The sequence below is a fragment of the Bos indicus x Bos taurus genome, chromosome 3 (genome assembly GCF_003369695.1).
Source record: "Bos indicus x Bos taurus breed Angus x Brahman F1 hybrid chromosome 3, Bos_hybrid_MaternalHap_v2.0, whole genome shotgun sequence".
Lineage (NCBI taxonomy): Eukaryota > Metazoa > Chordata > Mammalia > Artiodactyla > Bovidae > Bos > Bos indicus x Bos taurus.
Window position 1 is genome coordinate 36388615 of NC_040078.1, and position 23975 is coordinate 36412589.

Below are 23975 nucleotides of genomic sequence, written 5' to 3' on the forward strand. Positions count from 1 at the left end.
TCGTCACAGTCCCAATAATTAAGTATTTTTTAATGTGAAAAGACAAGCCTACAATTTTAGGAAATACCATATAGACCCTTCAATTCACACTAAGCAGTTTAAATATGGAAGTTCACTGTCCTCACAGAATCTAATAGAAGGAATCTACTATATTTAAATAATATACCATCTTAAAATGAACTAAGCCACAAAGACTATGAAATGCCAACAGATGGTTGAATTGTGTTTCCATAGCAAAGTAATTTATAATAATTGCTTTATGGATGCAAGTGCAATTTTCATTATATTCAATTCATAAAATGTTATCATACTGCTGCAATTTGTGATATTTTCTATTAGGAAAAATGTTGAATATTTGAGTTCCTATGAAGCAATAATTAGCAGTTTGTCTAAACATGTATAAACTACAGATTTGAATCTGCCTCTTTTTGTAATGTAAAGACTATTGTGCTCAGTACATTTTGAAATCTTAAACCAAAAAGAAAAAAAAATCACAGAGAAGTAAATGTGGCTACTATAGCCTTCTGCTTTTTTTCAGATTCATTAGTAATTTTAAGTTGATACTTTCAGAAGCAGCTGACATTTTGACAATTAATAATCTGAAAAGGTATTAAAATAATACAAATTTGCATTTTCTAGATGCATTTTCAACTGCATTTACTACTTTATTATAATAAGAACAAACACTTTCATGGAGGGGAAATGGAAGGGAGAGAAAAGTAGGCATTATAACTGAAGCAGTGTAAAATCTACTACACCAGAAAATATTAACTTAAATTCTTAGTTTCAAATACATAACAACATGTTAATCAGCACCATATACTCTTAAAGACCTGAGATGAACTGCTTTGAGTTTAAAATGAGTGAGCACAACAAGCTAATTTTTAATATATTAAAAATATACCTTAAGTATATATTTGAATTCTGAGATTAATAACATTTTAATCAATAAATATTATTCCCCCTTATCTGCTTATTCTTCACTACTGTCTTCATCCACTTTTTTGCCTCAGTTGAATCACAAAATGAAGGATGACCATATAAATTTATGTTAAAAATTTGGTGACTAAGGAAACATATGGGAACCTGGTACTATTTCCTGACACAAGAGCAATCCCAGTGCAACGAATTCTCATTAAAGTACACCAGAATTATAATGATGGTCATTACACAGAATTATGGACTACACCATTGATCGAATTTAGAAAACTGACAAAGAAAAATGCAGAGGAGTGCAAGACATTTGAATATTAGGCAGTTGCAGGACTGTGCGGCAGACATTCTTGACAAGAAGCAGCCAATTATAGCTTAAATTTCTGGCACATAACCAGTTGTGATTAATAGTTTTCCATTACATTACAGACATATTATTAATGTATTAAAAATGTCAAGCTTTGGCAAGCACTAATATGGCATGGCTCAGTCAGTCTGCAGAATTTACACTTAATGAGCTCCCATTGACACAGGAAAAGATATTGACCACAGCATATTACAGATCAGGAGCAGAGGGTCACTAAGCTGTTCTTTAACATAATTATTTGATTTCATTCCAACTTTTATGTTTGTAGCATCACTTAATATGTATCCTTCACATTAGGATCTACTTTTCATTGCCATACACTTCAAAGAAAATCCTCTTACTTTAAAATCAGTAAGAAACTAATAAATCTATGAACTTCCATGCCACACAATGGAAAAGAAGCCCCTGTCAAAATCAGGAATTTTCTATTAAAGTATAATTAAGGAGTTTTCAAAGAAAATAAAATGATTTTAAAATAGAACATGATTTACCTCTTAACCTCTATTACCTAACGGCACCAGTTCCCATCTGGCTGTGCTTTCAACTAGGTTAAAATCACCAATAGCATCTTCAAAGCTAGGTCATTACAGCAAATAGCCAGGCAAAACGATTATGAGGACAGTCAATGACATATCTGGGGATTTAATATACCAAACCAATTCCTTCTTGCCCATAACTGAACTAATTGCCAAGTAACGTGGACTTTGAATGTGTCTCAAGTGCTCACCTAAATGTGAGCAGCTTCAGAAGAGCTCTGCACAGTCCCATTTCTAGTTCTTAACTTTGTGAACCCTGGGAACTCACTGTAATCGAACAGTGCCATCATCTCTACCTGTGCACTAAAACATTAGGAAGTCCTCTTTGATAGAAATACCCATTAATATGCCATGAGTACTCCACAGACCTCTGACTGGTATATAAATTTGCAAAGCCAATATGAAAATATAAAGTTATGTCATGCCCTCAAGTTGATAGATGTTACTGATCTGGACTAAAATGAGCTATAAAATGGCTTTGCATACAAGGAACACATCTTTTCCCAGGATTCTGTAGCTAATTCCCTTCCACCTTGTAGAAGTCATTTCACAGGTCTTTTCTTTCATTAGAAAAGAAGCCTCCTAAATATTACATGGAAGTAATAATGATCAAAACTACAGACAATTATACTCTAAAAACAACTGCCAGTTTCATCAACAAAGAGGAAAACATTGACAGTAAATCCACTAACTCTAGCTGGCTCTCAGTATCCATTCTATTACATAATCTCACGAGGAGGTGGGGGTGGTGATAGTAGGCTATTTATTCCATAAATACTCAGCTCTCAGGGGCACCTGAAATAGACAGCTATTGACTCATTCCTCATAGACATTAGGAATTTTATAAATATGCATGTTTCTGAATGGGAAGGAACAAAAAGAACATTGACTATAATCATATTCCATTGAGTGAAACATACAAGGAGATAAAGACATACCCAAATTCCATAACATATCAAAATTAGCAGCTTCCAACACTGTCATAATGAGACTGACTAAATGGGATATTTAACATATATTAAATGCTCTCTGCATTTATTTATGTGTTGTGAAGAAAGCATATTCTAGTCATCTTAATGGGAGACATTTGCTTCTATCCTTTTGTTAACTGTCTTTCAAGATAAAGAAATTTTACATGTACTGCAACATCATTGGCATATTTTACTCATACTTGATTGGGTATTATGAGCAACTGCCTATCAAGAGATTCTTAATAAAACTAAATAGCACACCTTAGTATTTGAAAGATCTCTGCTTTCACCAAGAGAATAATGATTAGGGAAATTAGAAAGCATATATTTTGCAGGCTGTTTAGGGATGGAATAATACATAAAATTATTTCATAATCAGTTAAGTCTAGAATAAATATGCTGTTTTATTAATGTAGAACAACAAATCTTTCATTGTCTTGTAGGGAAGTTCAGAAATCCAAGGTTTCAAGTACACATTTGAGAAAGTCTACACCCACCTAAAGTTTTGAAACAAAAATCTGGATTCTGAAGATAAAACTGTTTTTAAAAGTACACTAAATCTCTTACTGACTTATAATTCATACACACACATTTTTCTGTTAACATATAATTAATTTTCTGAGTTGTACAAAATTTTCTTTCCAATTGACTTGTTGTTTTTGTAACTTCTAAAACTCTCCAAATCTTTACTACAGTTAGAAAATTTATCAACTAAGTGTGTAATGGTTTAACTTTTTCAAATTAGTATATGATTTGTTTGTTTGTTTGTTTTTCAGAATAATAACAGAGGCAAAGACAGGCAAATGCACCACTTACAAACATACAAAAGGAAACAGAAAAAATATATTAGCCTCCTTTTAAAAAGCTAACCTGAAACACATACATCCAGTGAAAGCTGACAAAACAAAAATATCACTAGGAAAAACAGCTTTATGTGCACATAAAATCAACATCAACTGTTTTCTTACAAAATGTTAGGATCACCTTTTTAAATTTTCACAATAGGAAGTATCGCCAAATTAATAGCCAACTATATGGAATTTTGAATTCCCTTATGTTGGTCTTCAGTGGTGAAAGAGATCTTATTTCATGGCACCCGGAAAAAAATAGGAGATATATCCCTTATGTATGTAAACTAGAACAACCTTCTGTATGAAACACTTGCATTTTTTTTCTTTGCATGCTAATCCACATGCAAAGAACCAAATTTCATCCTAAAGAAAAACTTAAAAGTTACTTGTCTTCCAAAAGATTCTTGAAACAGTTATTGAGCTGATCTTCCTTTGCCAAAGAGAAAGGGGGTGAGGGGAATTTAAGGCATTCAAAGTGGCAGTTCAAAATACTTTTATGAAACCTGCAATTGTTAATTCCCCAAAGGTTAGAGATGACCTCAAGGACTAGACAAATCAGAAAAAGGTTGCCCCTACTGTGAAAAAGGGAATTTCTGGATAACTTTTTTCTAACAAGCTGAACCATTAGCTATATCTGAATAAATGATTTTGTTACAAGATTTTTCTATTTCCCCCCCAATTCTGTAAAATAAAACTTTCAGTATTTTCAGTCATAAAATAGGGCCTTATTTCTAAAGCAAATCCACGGCCAGATACACCATATGTTTAGTGGAATTCTGAATCTTACTCAGAATTTTCCATTCCAAAGACTGACAAACTGTTATGATAACGAGTGGTTCCATTACCATTCCCTGGGAAGAATGGGGGAGGAGGTGGAAAACAAAAGCCTCTACACTCTGGGAATCTGTACCTGATGTGAGGGTGGAAACGCAATCTCCAACTTTTCAAAACAAAGTTGCTTAAAATCTCCACTAGGAATTTTCCTCCCCTCCCCTGTAAAATGACAGCCTCCTAAGTGGATTTCTCGAAAAGAAAAAAGAAAAGAAAAAGGTGGGGGGAGGAGTCTCTAAAGTGATGTTACTAAAACAAACAGCAGAGGGCGCAGTTTCTTTTTTTATCTAAGTTTTCCTGTGTATGAATCACTTAATTGGTTATTTTGGGCCCAATAATACTCAGTATTATTTGTATTATATATAGACATCCACAGATCCATACAGGAGAGCAATTCAATGTCCCTAGCCGAATCCATCAACTGATTAATGCAATGCCAGTAAAGAATCTGAGAAAATATTCCAAACAACATTCCTATACCAAGTCTTTCCCTCTATCAATTTTCCCTTCTCCCCAGCTGCACAACATGGGATAGTAATGCTTTAATCTCGCACCAATAAAGGAGATTAAAAGAAAGGAACTTCAAAAGCTCAGTGTGGCCACCAGCTTCACAGGGCCGTCAAGAGGGCAAGTTTTTTTCCCCAAGCAAGGACAACTGGCAAATAAAGAAAGAAAATAAAGAAAAAAGAACCCTCCGATGCTTTATGTGTGGTCAGGTGTGTGTGTGTGTGTGAGAGAGAGAGAGAGAGACAGCGAGCGACAGACAGACAGTGGGGAGCGAGCTGTGTGTCTGTGAGTCGGTCGATGGAAGCACGGACCCCGCGCCCAGGCACTGAGTACAACACACAGACTCGTAACCTGCCCGGGGCGCACACCAGGAAGACGTGTGTGGGTGTGAGAGTGTGCGGGCTGTGTGCGCTCAGAGGTTCTGCGCGCTGCCTCCTCAAGGCGCTTCACAAAGTTCCTCGCCCACCCGGAGCCTTCCCTCCCGCCTGTGGACTGCGCTGTGTGGGGCGGGGGTGGCGGGGAGGGGGAGTCGAGGGGAGGGAAGGAGGAAACCAGGGGGAGAGGGGCAAAGGGAAGACGCGCGGGTCGCTGCAGGAGCGGGAAGCCAGCGGCACTCACCGTGGGGCCCGTTCGCTAGGCGCCGGGCTGGAGCCCAGCCGACGGCGCGGGGCGGCGGCCGAGCCCAGCCTGGTGCGCCTCGGGCGGCGGCCGCAGCAGCGGAACCCCGGGCGGCGCTGGGCGGGCGGCGGCTCTTACCGCCGAGCCATCTCCGAGGCGCGGGCGAAGCGGGAGAGCTGGGGGTGTGGACCCGAGCGCCGCGGCCCGGCCGCCGCACCCCGAGGTCCCGGTTGCGCCGGGCTCGTGGCCGAGAGGACCCCACGGACGCAGAACCCCGCGCCCGCCCGCCAGTCCCCGCCGCTTAATTACCTTCGCCTCTGGCCCCGGAGGAGGGGGGGGGGCAGCCTCCTGCACGTCGCCCCCTCTCGGAGCCCTAGCCGAGAGGGGGAATTCCTTCCCGTTGACGTCCTCTTCCGAAATGCAAAAGATCAGTGACTTTGACAGGTAGATGAGGGGGAGGGAATAGGGGTGGGCGGAGAGGAAGGGAAGATGAGAAAGGTGCCTCTCCCTCCAAAAATATAGTGATATTAATAATGAAATCGCAGCCTTCGGGAGGTCTTGCCAGCCCAGTCCTCTGCTTGCCGGGTCTCCTCCGCGCCTCCTCGCGCCAGTGCTTCTGCCACTTCTCGCCTTAAACTTTACTGAGGGTGGTTTTTTTTTTTTCTTTCTTTCTTTCTTTCTTTTTTTTCCCTATTTTTTTTTTTTTTTTTATGCTGCAGGACGACTTCCTGATTTCCCGGGGATCAGAACCAGCGGTCCGGTGGTTCTACTCCGCTTGGCACAGCTTTCATTTTATTTCAGACGAAGACGTTGAGCTTACTCAAAAGGGACATAAATCAGGACAATTAGCATTGGCGCCAAGAAGATCCTCTAGTACCAATTTCGTCCGGGCTTCCTTCGCGCATTCCTCCACTCAAGTCAGAAATGTCACTGCACATAGCGTTGATGGCTGCGAGACGCGACGCACCCAAAGTCCATTTGATGAAATATACATGGCCCGCGATGCTTCTGGATTGCGGTTCCCGGGCTCCCCGCCCCCGCCCGCGGCGCCTGGCCGGACCCTGCTCCGAGCCGGCAGCGAGCTCTCTGCAAACTTAGGGGCGCGTACAAATTAAAGAGTGAGCTCAAGGGCCGGAGAAGAGAAAGAAAGAAGCAAGCCGGGGGAAACTGCAGCCCTTGGAGGGGTGGCATGTACGTTTCACTTAAAAGCAGATCTTCTGCAACTGCCAGCAAGTGGAAGGATTGCAAACCTTATACTACCTCGAGACCTGGGCGCTCCGAGCGGTCCTAACTCCGTCCCGCTCGCTCTAACCGCCGCTGCCGCCGCTCCAGGACCTCGGAGTACTGAGGCTCAGCGACCACCCTTCACCTCCCCCACCCTTAGCTCGCCCACCCGAGCGCGATTTCCAGTATCTCTTCACGTACCTTCCACTCATGCCCGCGCCCGTCCCATCCCTCACTCCTGGCTCTTCTCTAGAAAACCTTCCCTAAGCACACCCCTCACTCCTAGCTGTGATCTCAGTGGTGTTTTTCAACCACCTATTCCCTTGCCCAGCCAGCGGCCCCTGCAGCGCAAGCCTCGAACTTCTTTATTTAGAAATTCATTCTTCTTCGGAAAGTTGAAGACAGAGCTGTGCTTTGCTGGCCTCTTCAACACTCTGAAGAGAAAGACAAATGCCCCCGCTCCAAGCCTTCTTTCCCTCGCCAGTGGGGGCTCAGACTTACCCGGGATCTCATTCATAGCTAAACATTAACGTCAAGGGGGAGGGTGGGGATCCACTTACTTACATAGGGAGAGATTTTAATTAAAAAGACTATTGCAACAGGGCGGGGGGAAAGCTCTGATCTCACAAATCTGTAAGCATCTCAAAATCAAACAGAAACGGGCTTCTGTGTGGTAAAGGGAATAAGCAGTAGGGAAAGCTGGTCAGATGAGAGGTGAAACCAGCTGGTTTGATAAGAATTGTGTCTTTGTGGTACACCGATTTGGGGGATAAACTGACAAAAAAGCATGTTCTGCATTTTAGTGTTTGCTTCAGTTTTGGGCCAAGTTCAGTGGGCGGGAGAGAAGTTGAACTCAAGTTTGTTAAAGACAAAGCAGAGGATAAGAAATGGCGGTTGTGAACACTTGGTCACTGGCTTCATGCCTCACAATGGAAGCACGGAGCTGAGGGCAGAGAGTGCTGACTAGGGGTGGTGTGGCAGAAGGGTGCACAGGGGAGAAGCTTGTTGAACTGAGCCTGTAAAGGATCCTTCTTGGCCCTGAGAAGCCAGAAAGGAGGCAGGAATTCCAAGCACCCTTACCCTAGACCCTCTAACACCTGAGAGGCCATCCTGAGAGGTGAATCCTCTCTCAGCTGACTCCCTCCAGTTCAGGAATCTGTGACTTCCTTGCTTCCCTCCTTCCCACTTCCACTTTCAAGCACTGAAGAAAGGAGTTACTGCAGGGGTGAACTCCTCAAAGGCATTCTTAGACAGTGACCCTTTGCCAGCTCTCTACCCAAGCTTCTCCAGAATCTAAATATACTGATTATAGGGAGATGCCACTCACCACCTAACCCTCCCTCTTGGGCTACCAGAGCCTCGACCCTTCTGAGAAGCCAGTACACCCTGAGAAATAGCACCCACAGGAGCTCTCTCAAGTCTCAGTGGCCTTCTGGCCTGAGCACTGAGATACGCACAGCTCTCATCCTTACATTTTCCTCCTGCCCTTTTCTCTCAAGCCAAAAAAAAAACTCCTTCTGAGTTTCCATTCTCAGTTTTGTTTGATCATTTTAGGTGTTTCTCCAGTAAAAATAAAGAAATCTGTCCAGAGATTAGGAGATTCTCTTCTAGGATATACCAAGATCTTTGTGATATTGGCTCCCAACCTGGAGAAAGCTCCTTTTTCAGCTGTCAAAGACTCAGAACTAACCTCCTTCCCCCTCTTCCTATACTATATCTTTCCACATTTCCAGGGTCTCTTTGACTTGGAGGAAGACATCAGTCCCAAATAAGTCCAATATTGGAACGGGGGACCCTCTCCAGGTAAGTATAGCTTCTCCCACTCCAAGAGTAATAGTCTTCCAGAGGTGAATTTTTCTCTCAAACATCTGCTCTGATCTTCTCAGATTCAGTAAATTACCAACTAAACAAGTCAAATAAACTCTGAGCAGGAAATTTGAATCCTCAAGGAGACTTTCAATGTTAAAACCCTTTCTCCTCCAGATCGTGATCCCTCCTCTAGTAGGGATTGGGGGGAAGGACATTTTCTTAAAAAAAAAAAAAGTTTTGGGTGGATTTGAAATACCTTCTTAAAAAGAGATACTGTGAATTTATATTTTAAACCAGCTTTCCTGAACATACCTATGCATATTTATTTACATAATTAAATAAAGAGCAATCAGAAATTTACCTAGCTATTTTCTTGGCATCTTTTCTCCAGCATCCTCTGCTTCTTCCACTTGTACGTGTGTATGCATGCATATATATACACATGTATGTCTATATACATTAAATATATATGTATTTAACTTTCTTTGAAAGAATGATTTTTTATTTTTTTACTTAAACTTTCAACTCTTCTTTCACTCCCTTTAGAGGAGAATTATTTGATCTTTCAATTCTCTGACTTCAGATCTCTGGCTGGTTTCCATGCATTCCTCATTCTTCTTCAACTTAGATTTTCATCTATTTGTAATTCTGTTGGGTCTCTATTGTTCATTTTTCTAGGTTATTAAAACCTGCTTGAAAACCTTCTTTTTAGAGATTTAACGGGGTTGTTTAAATACTTGCAGCATCAACATGACAAACTGGCAGTGGCAGCATAATTGCGATGTTGTTCATTGTTCAGTCATTCAGTCATGTCCAGCTCTTTGTAGCCCCATGGACTGCAACACGCCAGGCTTCCATGTCCTTCACTGTCTCCCAGAGTTTGCTCAAACTCATGTCCATTGAGTTGGTGATGCCATCCAACCATCTCATTCTCTGTTGCCCCTTCTCCTTCTGCCCTCAATCTTTCCCAGCATCAGGGTCTTTTCCAATGAGTTGGCTCTTCACCTCAGGTGGCCAAAGTATTGAAGCTTTTTGCAATGTATCTGGTCCAAAAAGATATGTGTCTTTCTATAAATAAAGTAATTGACATAAAGTAGGTACCAGAGAAATGTTTCTCGCAGGTGCAAATAATTTTTTTCCATTCCCAGAACTCAGTAATAGTCTTCTTGGTAACAAGAATTAATTCCTACTATATTAAACTAATGGAGAAGGCAATGGCAACCCACTCCAGTACTCTTGCCTGGGAAATCCCATGGACGGAGGAGCCTAGTAGGCTACAGTCCATGGGGTTGCTAGGAGTCGGACACGACTGAGTGACTTCACTTTCACTTTTCACTTTGATGCACTGGAGAAGAAAATGGCAACCCACTCCAGTGTTGTTGCCTGGAGAATCCCAGGGACAGGAGCCTGGTGGGCTGTTGTCTATGGGGTCGCACATAGTCCGACACGGCTGACATGACTTAGCAGCATATTAAAATAAAATTTAGATGTCTGAAATATCCAAATAAGGGACAAGTCCTATTTGGCCAACTGTGTACTGTGTGATAGATGCTTTCTTAACTGCTGCTTGTGTTCCAGTAGAAACATCCTTCCTAGTAGTTATAAAACCTTTAGCTCTTTCTTGTCTCCACTCTGTGCTCAGGGACATGCTTTATTACAGAGTCATTAGCAGTGTCGTTTCGACAGGTTTTGAAGTTCCTTACCTAACATGATTTTTTACTGCTTAAATATTTTGACATTTAAACCTCTCATAAGTCCTAAGCATCTGGTATGGGCTCCATCACTGACTATATTGGCATTTTCCTGCTGTTATAGGTGTATCAAGCACACTTTTCTGGAAATTTTAAACTTACAAGCCCAAATTATCCAAATATCAAGCATACCCAACACTGGTAGATCAATAACCTCATTTTGTTCTTCTGAAGACTGATAGCAGACCAAAGGACATATGGCTTTAATATAAGAAAATACATATACTGACTGTGTTACTGATTCTAGAACATGAAGAAGAGCAGATTGTACAAGCCACTGATAGTCAATGACTGATACAAAGAACAGGACCCTTAGCATCCATGTGCTTTCTAATATATGGCACTGTGTAAAATAGTTTGAAAATAATAAAAATTAGCTTCTGTGATTAACATGAAAAAATTTAACAAAATGTGGGTTTTGGTATTTTTTCCAAAAGAAAGCACAAAATTTTTTTTTGTCAAATAAACATTTCATATATCTTTTCTATTCCAACTTTATGACCTGTGAATAGCGTTCCTAATTTAACCTACCTCACCCATAAGAAGCCAATAGAAATCACATCTTGATTTTTATGCTTTTAGAGCACGGTGACACTAGGTTTTTTTATCCAACCAGTAAAATCTGTCAAGATCATGACACCTGGCTCTTTTTTGACCTATTTAATTTTTCTTTTTGAGACTCAAAACACATAGTCAATATTTGTTTAACAGTTTATCTTTTTTTCCAAGGCTACATAAAGAGGGATCTGAGCAATGGGTTTGGATAATGTTATGGTCTGAACAAACTCAGTAAGCATCCATAAACTTGTAGTGTGTGTGTGTGTGTGTGTGTGCGCGTGCCTGGTTTGTCTAAGATCATTAACTTATTTTTTGAGAAAAGGAGATCCCACAATTAATCTAGTGTGTCGGCTGAAAAGGTTCACTCTAAAAAGTTAACAGCTGTGTCAATTTCCTCAAATATAATTTTTATGTTTTCAGTTATTCTCCAAGAGCAAAAGCAGCAGCCTTTTCAAATGGAGAAGAAAAATATATGAAGGAAGACTGTGTGTGTGCATGCTGAGTCGCTTCAGTCATGTCCAACTCTTCACAACCCCATGGACTGTAGCCTGCCAGGCTCCTCTGTTCATGGGATTCTTCAGGCAAGAATACTTAAGTGGGTTGCCATGTCCTCCTCCAGGGGATCCTTCCTACCCAGGGATCCAAACCTTCTGTCTCTTGCATTGACAGGTGTGTTCTTTACTACTAGAGCCTCCTGGGAAGCCCAGACTGAGTAATACCCCTTGCCTAATTTAAAGATCTTTCTGGTGGTTCTTTCTTTAAATTTAATAAATGTTAATGGAAGCCACACAACCTGCTAGGTGCTAGAGGAAGTGTAAAACTCTCATACTGTCTCTCATGCTTTACTATTATGTGGGATAAGAGAGTTAGACTAGCTGTAATGTGCATCTTTAATATTACACTTTTTCCAGTGGTCATGTATGGATATGAGAATTGGACTGTGAAGAAAGCTGAGCGCCAAAGAATTGATGCTTTTGAATTGTGGTGTTGGAAAAGACTCTTGAGAGTCCCTTGGACTGCAAGGAGATCCAACCAGTCCATCCTAAAGGGGATCAGTCCTGGGTGTTCATTGGAAGGACTGATGCTAAGGCTGAAACTCCAATACTTTGGCCATCTTATGCGAAGAGTTGACTCATTTGAAAAGACCCTGATGCTGGGAGGGATTGGAGGCAGGAAGAGGAGGGGACGACAGAGGATGAGATGGCTGGATGGCATCATCGACTCAATGCACATGAGTTTGAGTGAACTCCAGGAGTTGGTGATGGACAGGGGGTCCTGGAGTGCTGCGATTCATGGGGTCGCAAAGAGTCGGACTCAACTGAGCGATTGAACTGACTGACTGAATATTGCACTAGAGGTTGCTTAAGAGAAATATAGTAATAATGGTCAAGTCTGGGCATTTGTTTTATATCCAGGATGGGGCAAAGATGCATACATTTAAGATGATGGTACAGGGTTTCCAAGATCTCTGTCAGGCCATTGGCCAATACTACAATAGAGCCCAGGCTCTTGTTTAAGAGTCTCTGTAAGAGGTTCTTATACTGTAAATGTGAGGTATGTTGCAATAGGGGCTGAGCTAAAATCTGGTGAATTAACCACTGCAATGAGAATATCCATGATAAAACATTGTCCAAGAACAGAAAAATAGCAGACACAGAAGAGAAGTCTAAGATTACAGGGCACCATTAGTTTGAGTTGTATTCTACCCATATGTTTCTCCCTGCTTTTCTTAACTTCTGCTTTTGAGTTTAGTTTGAGGTTTACTGTTCTGAAATGATGGCCTTGACTGCTGTTTTTATTGGCTCAATGGCTTTCATAGGTTAGCATCTATGCTGAACAGAGGCAATGGAGATAAGCTGGGTTAGTTTCCAGTGAGGAAGATGGGTTTGTGCCAGGCGGCCTTTATGTCCCAGTGGGCTGACATCTCCTTTGGCAAGAACACTGTCTCCCGTAAGGTAGATGACTAATTCTCTTAAATCCTGCCTCAATGTGTAATAGAGAAGAATGAAATCAGAGGTATTGTGAATTCTCTTCTTACTTCAATAAGCCAGAAAGAAACTCAATAGTCGGTTCTCCAGACTTTGAAATCCCATAGAAAATAGCACAATCATAAGATTCTTATGATATCATAGAAATTATTTCTTGTTCCCCTCCCCCTTCCTTTTTCCTTATTCTTAAACAAGAATTGAACAACTCCTCTATATTAGGAACGACATTAGAAATAACAAGATGAATAAGGCAGTTCTTTCCTATAGTTTATATTCTGTTAGAGAAGACGGACTTGTAAACAAACAGTGTAATACTACCATGGGAGCTGAGATTAAAACTCACAGCGAGCAGGTAAACCCCAAAGGAAACAGTGTCTGATATTCCTTGGTGAATCCTGGGAAAAGCTAATGAAGGGGTACATGACCTACATCTCAAAAGATGAGTAGGCATTCATCCAGCAGACAAAGGAGCAAAAGGCCTTCTGACCAGGAAGCAGGGGGAACAAAGTCAGAGGCCTAATACTATCAGGCATGTTTTGGCACTTCCAAGTAGTTTGGTATGAGTGCAGCTCACAGCTCCATATGGATGGCCTTTGTAGTGAATGCTTATGAGCTTTTGACATGGAAAATCTATAATAAGAATTGAGAGCAATACAAGAGAAAATCAAGAGAAAGAACATATCCTATGCTATTTAGGTTGAGACATATGAACATGTTAAAAATTTACCATTATTGACCTACAAAAATGGCAGCTTTAGGTCTCAGCCTAATAGGATCAGATGCTGCCCATTCAGTTCTAAGTAATCTGTGTTAAGTAACTGAAAACAGCAAATAATTTGTAGAACTTACATATTTGCTTTTGAATACATTATAAGCCTTATTTCGGCAGGAGCTATACCTTCCTAATGAGCTTTTGTGCTTAGGTGGTATTAAAATTAGTTGGATTTCCCTGAGTAAGCACAGACAGCAGGAGAATGTGGTTGCAGAGCAGACTGGTGACCAGGAAACCCAAGGTTAAACGTTTAACCAGGGATAAGCCACACATGAATAATGAAGCGTTGAGTAATTAGTAATTATAGACACCAATTAAGCATTAGATAAAAGACCCAGTCTTCAATCATTCCACCATGGTTTACATTTTTGCTATATAAGTGGAGGAAGAAAAATGAAAGTGTTAGTCGCTCAGTCATGTCTGACTATTTGCAACCCCATGGACTGTGTAGCCCTCTAGGCTCCTCTGTCCATGGACTTTTCCAGGCAAGAACACTGGAGTGTGTAGACATTCCCTTCTCCAGGGGATCTTCCCAACCCAGGGATCAAACTCGGGTCTCCGACATTGCAAGCAGATTCTTTAATGTCTGATAAGTGTGCTTCAGGTTTTCATTGGAGAATAACTACTTGTCAAAAAGAAGCAGAGAACAAAATAAAACAAGGCAGAAAAAGTTGCAAAAATTCCAGAGATTTAAAAGCAGTATGCATAATAGAAAGGAACAGAAAAAAATAGATGTTTCTAGTAACCAGTACTTCTCTAAATCAAAGCAAAATTCAGATTTTTTTTTAATTGTTCGGTGAAGATGGGGACATGAAGATGGTGAAGCTTTTTAACTGTTTATGGCCAAAACGTCAAGAGATGTATTGTGATAAGGGAAAAATAATGATCTGGTTTTGTCTTTCACCTGCTCTCCTCCCCACACACTCCCAGCTGCCTTCTGCATTTATAAACCTTAGTTTTCTTGATATCTATGTAAAATGAGACTTGGGAAACTACTTCTCTCCTTAGCTGTTTCCCTGAAACTATATCTGCCCCCACTTGTCTGAAGGCTGAGTTTGCAATAAAGAGAGAGCTAGACTGTCAGTTAGCATATATCATGGTATATATATTACTGTTAAGATGTTGCAATTGTCCTCATATTAAGAATTGATTGATAGTCAAGGAGAGCTGAATGCTCATAGCTCTTTTAAGCAATGAAAAGCAGAACCCCCAGACTTTCAGCAACAGAAAATCTGAGACTGACTTAAATACAGATTTAGTTTAAAATCATTATATGTTTGGATCCTTCAGATAATTTTTTTTTTTTTTTTAAGAAAATCTAGTGATAGTGTACTGACTAAGAGCCAACTGAGACCTCATTAAGACACTTTCCTGCTAGGTGATTTTGCATAAGTGATCTCACTTCTCTAGGCCTTAACTACCTAATTGTAAATAAGGAAGTTGAGTTAGATGAATTTAAATTCTCAGATTGGGGTTTATGGACATCCATGGCTTTGGGGGCTGGCTAAAAAGCAGGTTTCTGAATCAGCACCTCCACAAGCGATTCTTATTTAAGTATATTACATTCTGAGGTTTCTTCTAGCTTTTGAATTTTGAGTCTTGCTTTGAGGTTGGGATTAATTTAAATGAAAGCTGATACAAAAAGAAGTGTACTCGTCACCTTCTTGGATAACAGAAAAGGATCTCTGATTTCTCAAAGTTGTATATAAATTTCTGTATATTAGAATTAAGTGGGATATATGTTTGATTCCCTAAAAGATCAGATAGAATGAAGGTCTGGGAACTTGAAATAGCATTTTTAAGAAAGGAAGAAATCAAGCATTTGCCACATAATACAGTTAATTTGTAAATGTGCTAAGGCCCAACTTCTGGAACATACGTATTAACTATAAGCTATCATAAATCTCCCCTAAAAGTGAATTATTTGATTTGTAAACACCATTTCTCTGAGATCTACCATAAGGTCTAGTCATGAGGTGTTAAAAGCATTTAAACTTTATATTCTGGCTGAGTTTTTTCAGAATTAGTCAGTGACTATTGGGTTTTCTTTTTTTTTAATTTAAATTTATTTATTTTAATTGGAGGCCAATTATTTTACAATATTGTATTGGTTTTGCCATACATCAAAATGAAACCACTATGGGTGTACACGTGTTCCCCATCCTGAACCCCCCTCCCACCTCCCTCCCCGTACCATCCCTCTGGGTCATCTCTGTATTGGGTTTTCTTTACCAGAACTCACTAATATATCTATATAAAATGCCCTTGTGAATTATTATAATCAGACTTCCATAAAGGTAAAACTTCCAAAACAATTTATATTAAAAGCGTATCAAACTATACATAAGAATGTGTACATTTTATATATATTCGTGTATTTTCTGTGTGTTCAAGTTAAAGTCATTATGAAATGTAATGTGATACACTGGTAAATCCTCAAAGCTCAGAATTCATTGCTTGACCTTAGGTAATAGGCTTAATCTTTCTGAGCCTCTCTTTCCTCAGCTGTAAAAAATGGGAATAATGCTGAGTATCTTATAGCATTGCTGTGAAGAATAAATATGATATTGGGTTTAAAAAACACTTTCAAATATTAATTATTTACTTCCCATATTATAGTATTGACCCTTCCATTGTTAGTATGTCAGCATAAATTCTTAAATTTACTCAGTAAATAAGTATTTTGGGGACCATTTATACCACTTCTAATACTGTGCTAAATACTTTGGAATATATAGGCATATAAGCTATAATTTTTATGCTTAAGACAATTTTTACTTAAGGATTTTATAACAATATAACACCGTGTAAGGTTTAAAACTGAAAAACAAATTTTTACAACTGACTGGAAAATGAATACAATGGGTCTTCAAAGATGAGGGAGTGTCCCCCTGAAGGAGGAGGGAGAAGGAAGGAAGACCTTTTAGGGTTTGAGTAGATAAGTGATGGAGAGAGTTTCAGCAGGAAAGAGAACAAAGGCAGGGGAGCCCAGAAGTCAGTTCACTTTCAGGATACTGTGGGGATGCAAAGCCACTCAAGTTAAGGTATCATGCTAGGAAACTGTGGGCATACGTTTGGAAAAGTATATCAATAGAAATACGGCCATTGCTCCTTGAATTTCAAAGTGAAGAATTTGAAATTTATCTAAGAAATGTGGAATAATGAAGAGTTCTGAGCAAAGGAAATTCATGAATAATGTGGTATTTTTTAAATTAATTTTTCTCGAAGTTATATTCATAACAAACCCAAGTTCAGAGATTATTAGAAGCAGAGAAAGAAAATGGGAGGCTACTGCATGAAGCCAGTTAGGCAACGTAGAGTTGTATTTGGCTCTTTGTGACCCCATGGACTGTAGCTCACCAGGCTCCTCTGTCCATGTGGGATTCTCCAGGCAAGAATACTGGAGTGGGTTGTCATGCCCTCCTCAATGACAGGGACTTATACTAAAATGGTACTTGTTGAATACCAGGCCACCTTACCTGCCTCCTGAGAAATCTGTATGCGGGTCAAGAAGTACCAGTTAGAACTGGACATGGAACAACAGACTGGGACAGTTCCAAATTGGGAAAGGAGTACGTCAAGGCAGTATATTGTCACCCTGTTTATTTAACTTATATGCAGAGTACATCATGAGAAATGGTGAGCTGGAGGAAGCACAAGCTGGAATTAAGATCTCCAGGAAAAATATCAATAACTTCAAATATGCAGATAACACCTTATGACAGAAAGTGAAGAGGAACTAAAGAGCCTCTTAATGAAGGTGAAAGAGGAGAGTGAAAAAGCTGTTTTAAAACTCAGCATTCAGAAAACTAAGATCATGGCATCTGGCCCCATCTGCTGCTGCTGCTAAGTCACTTCAGTCATGTCCGACTCTGTGCGACCCCATGGATTGCAGCCTACCAGGCTTCTCCGTCCATGGGATTCTCCAGGCAAGAACACTGGAGTGGGTTGCCATTTCCTTCTCCAATGCATGAAAGTGGAAAGTGAAAGTGAAATCGCTCAGTCGTGTCCGACTTTTAGCGACCCCATGGACTGCAGCCTACCAGGCTCCTCCATCCATGGGATTTTCCAGGCAACAGTACTGGAGTGGGGTGCCATTGCCTTCTCCTCTGGCCCCATCACTTCATGGCAAATAGATGGGGAAACAATGGAAACAGTGACAGACTCTATTTTCCTGGGCTCCAGAATCACTGCAGATGGTGACTGCAACCATGAAATTAAAAGACGCTTGCTCCTTGGAAGAAAAGTTACGACCAACCTAGACAGCATATTAAAAAGCAGAAACATTACTTTGCCAACAAAGGCCCGTCTAGTCAAAGGTATTGTTTTTCTAGTAGTCATGTATTGATGTGAGAGTTGGACCATAAAGAAAGCTGACGGCAAAGAATTGATGCTTTTGAACTGTGGCGTAGAAGACTTTTGAAAGTGCCTTGGACTCAAAGGAGATCAAACCAGTCAATCCTAAAGGAAATCAGTCCTGAGTATTCATTGGAAGGACTGATGCTGAAGCTGAAGCTCCAATACTTTGGCCACCTGATGTGAAGAACTGACTCATTGGAAAAGACCTGATGCTGGGAAAGATTGAGGGCTGGAAGAGAAGGGGACGACAAGGATGAGATGGTTGGATGGCATCACTGACTTCATGGACATGAGTTTGAGCAGGCTCTGGGAATTGGTGATGGACAGGGAAGCCTGGCCTGCTATAGTCTACAGGGTTGCAAAGAGTTGGACATGACTGAGCGATTGAACTGGTACTTGTTGACATGAAAAAAAAAATAGATACGTGAGGAAATGGTGAACTTTCTGACAGAATTTATTTATACAAACATAATTTTAAGCTAAATAATTCTTTTAAATTAGATGAGAATGAGAAGTCCTATAAAACATTTATAATTTCAACATTCTTTAAGTGTTCAAAATGCACTTACCTTTTCTTCATTCAAAAAAAAACCTTATTGAGTGCATAATATGGGCATTGTTCTAGGAGCTTGGGATTCAGTGGTAAACAAAAAAAGACAGAATTCATGAACTTTACATTCTAGTTGAAGGATAAAGGATATACCAACGAACATAATGAACAAGTAAAATATCCACCTGTTTGAAAGAGGATAATATATGGAAACAAGAAAATGTAGAACAGGGTATTAGGGATTAAGAGTGATACACTAAGGGCAAGTTGCATTCCAAAATAGAGTGGTCAGTATAGACCTCACAGAGAAGATGATATTGAGCAGAGAGTTAAGGAGGAAGGAGATATTTGTGGGAAGAGCAAACAACTAGCCTCCTTGACATATTGAAAGATACCCTGCATGGCTAGAGATTTAAGATATTGCTTTGAAAATCTTATGGAAACTTATAGCAAATCACATTAATTTATGTTTGTGTAACTCTTCAAGGCTTAATGCATTTGTACTGTTTAAGTCTTTAGGGGAAAATGTTATATATTTTTCGACATGGAAAACAATCTTCTTGACACTTGATGTCAGCCAGTATTATTATTTTTTATTAATAGCATTGATTTTTGTATGGAAATTTCATTTCTATATTTTTATGGGAAGTTTCTTCAAAACTCCTTTGCTTCTTTTTTAATTGTGCTGCCACTGTATTTCAGAAAGGGTTTCAGATCACTTACAAGAATATATAAAATATGACCCTGAAAAGGGAGCAGAGACCAAATGTAATGAGAAATAAGGCTTAAGATGCCCATCATAATGTCCATGAACCACACATTTCTCCCAAAGCTTACTAGTGGACAATAAAAAAGAAAAAAAACTTACAGTTTAATTAATAATATCTACTAGATTAAAAAAAAAAACAACTAGGTATATAGGAAAAGTATAACTGTTCTTTGTAATAAGACCAGCATGGATTTTTCCTGAGAGTCCTCAAAAGACACTATGATGTAATTAAATAACATTTTTTTTTTTTTTGCAACATCTTTGCCAAAGATATGAATAGTGAGGAAAAAATGTTTCACGGAAAAAGCACTTTAATTCAAGACTTCAATTGATTATCTTGAGCACCTCTGGGAAAGGCGTGGGATACAGTGCAATTGTATTTGTTTTAGCAAAAATGAATCTCATTTTCTCACTTAGGATGTCACATAACCACTTATTTGCAAACTCTACAAACTACATTTCTGTCCCTTGTTCAGTACAGAATTCAAACCACGGGAATTTGGATGAGATTCTTGGTTTTGTTGCACATCTTTATAAAAATGCTAAAGAATGAGACTGGAACACTTTGGTGCTGGCAAGCTGCTGAGCCTGAGTACCACAGAGCCTGGAAGCCACAACATCATCAAATCAGATCAGATCAGTCGCCCAGTTGTGACCGACTCTTTGTGACCCCATGAATTGCAGCACGCCAGGCCTCCCTGTCCATCACCAAATCCCGGAGTTCACTGAGACTCACGTCCGTTGAGTCAGTGATGCCATCTAGCCGTCTCATCCTCTGTCGTCCCCTTCTCCTCTTGTCCCCAATCCCTCCCAGCATCAGAGTCTTTTCCAGTGAGTCAACTCTTCACATGAGGTGGCCAAAGTACTGGAGTTTCAGCTTTAGCATCATTCCTTCCAAAGAAATCCCAGGGCTGATCTCCTTCAGAATGGACTGGTTGGATCTCCTTGCAGTCCAAGTGACTCTCAAGAGTCTTCTCCAACACCACAGCTCAAAAGCATCAATTCTTCGGCGCTCAGCCTTCTTCACAGTCCAGCTCTCACATCCATACATGACCACAGGAAAAACCATAGCCTTGACTAGATGGACCTTTGTTGGCAAAGTAATGTCTCTGCTTTTGAATATGCTATCTAGGTTGGTCATAACTTTCCTTCCAAGGAGTAAGGGTCTTTTAATTTCATGGCTGCATTCACCATCTGCAGTGATTTTGGATCCCAGAAAAATAAAGTCTGACACTGTTTCCACTAAACATCTATTTCCACATCCCATCTATTTCCCATGAAGTGGTGGGACCGGATGCCATGATCTTCGTTTTCTGAATGTTGAGCTTTAAGCCAACTTTTTCACTCTCCTCTTTCACTTTCATCAAGAGGCTTTTTAGTCCTCTTCACTTTCTGCCATAAGGGTGGTGTCATCTGCATATCTGAGGTTATTGATATTTCTCCTGGCAATCTTGATTCCAGCTTGTGTTTCTTCCAGTCCAGCGTTTCTCATGATGTACTCTGCATATAGTTAAATAAACAGGGTGACAATATACAGACTTGACGAACTCCTTTTCCTATTTGGAACCAGTCTGTTGTTCCATGTCCAGTTCTAACTGTTGCTTCCTGACCTGCATACAAATTTCTCAAGAGGCAGATCAGGTGGTCTGGTATTCCCATCTTTTTCAGAATTTTCCACAGTTTATTGTGATCCACACAGTCAAAGGCGTTGGCATAGTCAATAAAGCAGAAATAGATGTTTTTTTGGAACTCTCTTGCTTTTTCCATGATCCAGAGGATGTTGGCAATTTGATCTCTGGTTCCTCTGCCTTTTCTAAAACCAGCTTGAACATCTGGAAGTTCATGGTTCACATATTGCTGAAGCCTGACTTGGAGAATTTTGAGCATTACTTTACTAGCGTGTGAGATGAGTGCAATTGTGCGGTAGTTTGAGCATTCTTTGGCATTGCCTTTCTTTGGAATTAACTAAGGTCAAATTGGAAGCCTTAATTGTCCCTAGTCCAGTTGTACCAAAATTGTAAAATTTGGGGTGGTGGGAAACACTAAATATCATTTGTATATGTGGCCAAGAATGAACAACTTCTGAATAACTAGCAAATAAATAATCAGTAGCTGTAGAGGTGCTGCAAAGCAACATTATGATCAAAAACACAAATTAAGATGCTTCCCAGGTGATGCAGTGGTAAAGAATCCTCTTGCCAATGCAGAAGACATGTGTTTGATTCCTGGGTTGGAATAACCCCCTGGAGGAGGAAATGGCTACCCACTCTAGTATTCTTGCCTGGAAAATTCCATGGACAGAGGAGCCTGGTGGGCTACAGTTCCTGGCTTCACAAAGAGTCGGACACGATTGAGAATGCAGATACACACATACCAACTGGTAATGCTCTTAAAAGTTGTTTTGAGACAGTGGGAAATTTTTTCAGTGTCATTATAGTATGCATTTGATGTGGTGCCATTACATATTTATCATGATTTATAATGTTTGCTTCACTCTCATCTCTTAATTATATGTCATTTATTAGAGTTATATGAAAATCAGTGAAAATCTCTCCTCATTGACCTCTACTCACTGAGGACACAGATGATCACTTGTATATGTAAGGTAATATTGAAAGAAGACACAGGAAATTCTGATAAATCTACCTTCAAGTGGGAAATGACAATACTCGGTAAGTACTGAACCACTTCTATGAGCCCTGGGGTCAAAGAAAAGTTATTTCAGATGACTTCCTGGCTGTTCTTCACAAACATGTGATTTTGGAATGATGCATAACATGTGGAGACCTTTAAACCTTTGACAACAAACCATGAGTTATGATTTGTGGTACCACTGCAAACCAGTAAAGGGCAGCAACAGTCAACGGTTTTGTAATGTAAACAATAAAGCCTACTTGTTATTTCAATTCATAAATAAAAATCATTGACTTTGTTATATGCAAAGGTATTTGCTACAAATTAATTATATTACTCTAGTAATTCTGATAGGCTAGCTTTAAACAATATAATCTTAACACAAAAATAAAATGTATAATTAACTTGACCATTTGTCATTTCAGAATCAGTTGGTTCTTACAGAACTTAGAAGCAGAAATTAAAGGTTTTTCTGCATCTATTCTAGGAACACGTAAATGAAATATTTTCTCACCCTCAACTCTGCCATCCAGAAATATATTACAGAATAGCATAAACATCCAAAGACTTTATTGATTTAAAATTGAAAATAAAAGAGGAATTGCATTCAATGGAACATCAACTAATATAGTTCTAAATTCAATAAATTCTTTTTCAGATATCCGTTCAGGACCTGAACTAATGTTCTCTAGCCCTAGATTAATAATGTGTACAAGAAAAGTGAAAAAAACCTTGCAACAAGTTTTACACTTTGCCAGAGCTTTCTGATTAAGTTAATTTGTCACCACAATATGTTAAAAGGTAGGGGGGAGGGGTGGTGTTTATCCTAAGTGATTAAGAGGTGTCAAGAGAGGGAAAGGAGGAGGTGACAGTTCTGTAGTTAGAGCCACATCTCATTTTAATTTTCTTTCACTGGTTATAAGCATGATATGAAGACTTTTAATGGCCTTAAAATATTCCAGGATAGCCTTTAGGAGATAGGTTTAGATTTGGGGCTCTTATAGGGGACATCACTGTCTTTGGAGGCATCTGTGATCTGATCCCCAACTCTTCTACTTAAGACCTGTGTGGTCTTGACAAGTGACTTCATCCTATTCTTTATGGATATAATGAAGATAATATACAACTCATACCACAATCCTTACGGAAAGGATTAAGTTAAATAGCCTGTGCTGATAACAATGTTGTTTTTTAACATAAATATTTGAGGCAAATCAATCAGAGAATATATTATATAACATTTAGTTGCTTTGGATTGTTTAAAGATATGTGGAACATTTGTAAGTGTAATATTTATGCTCATAATGGATCATTTATAAAGTGTAATACGACTGTATAAACCTTTAGTATGTGCTACGCAAAAATCAGTATTGCATTTACCATTGCATTCAAATCAAAATAAAGATTTGAGATGAGTACTTGTTTTCTTCTTAAAAAAGCATCATGTAGTAAGTTTAAAAAATAAGTGACAGTCTTACTTATTAGAAAATCTTTGTTGATCTTTACAGCTTATTAGTTTTTACAGGTCACAGAGAAACAAAGCAAAAGGCTGATGCCATAGCTCATTTGCAAGGACCCACGAGGGTCATCTCTTTGTTCTAAGTCTGACTAGTCTTATCACATTTCTCTGTCAGTGTGCACATCTGGAGTGTGTCCTGCTCAGTAGTAAATGAGTATGTCCTATAACATTTGTGAATATTTTACAACTTGAAATAGCCTCTGACAGAGTAATTTTCAAATTGCCCCATTAAGATCCACATCATGGACAGCAGGTCAAGCTTCTGTAGCTCGTTGTCCCCATTACCTGTCTTCTTTTCTATCCCCGTAATAGAATTTAAGCTAAGGACATTTCCTAGTCTCACTTAAACAGTATGTAAAACTTCCAGGAAATAGCTTTAAAGGGAAGGAACCTCTGTCCTATTTTCCCCTTTTCTCCTTCCTTTTGGA

General features: G+C 39.6%; 1 protein-coding gene across 10 annotated transcripts in view; it reads right to left on the reverse strand.

The window, feature by feature from the left end:
- Positions 1 to 7124, reverse strand: part of NTNG1 (netrin G1) — a 369174-nt gene extending 362050 nt beyond the window's left edge. For 7 of the 10 annotated variants that reach the window (XM_027536358.1, XM_027536355.1, XM_027536354.1 and 4 more), the window contains exon 1: positions 5924 to 6014. The gene's annotated coding sequence lies outside the window, so the exon portion shown is untranslated. Of the gene's footprint in view, positions 1 to 5614; positions 5705 to 5923; positions 6026 to 7039 lie in introns of those variants that run through there. The other 3 variants (XM_027536349.1, XM_027536357.1, XM_027536350.1) reach the window with 3 other exon arrangements.
- Positions 7125 to 23975: the final 16851 nt, after the last annotated feature.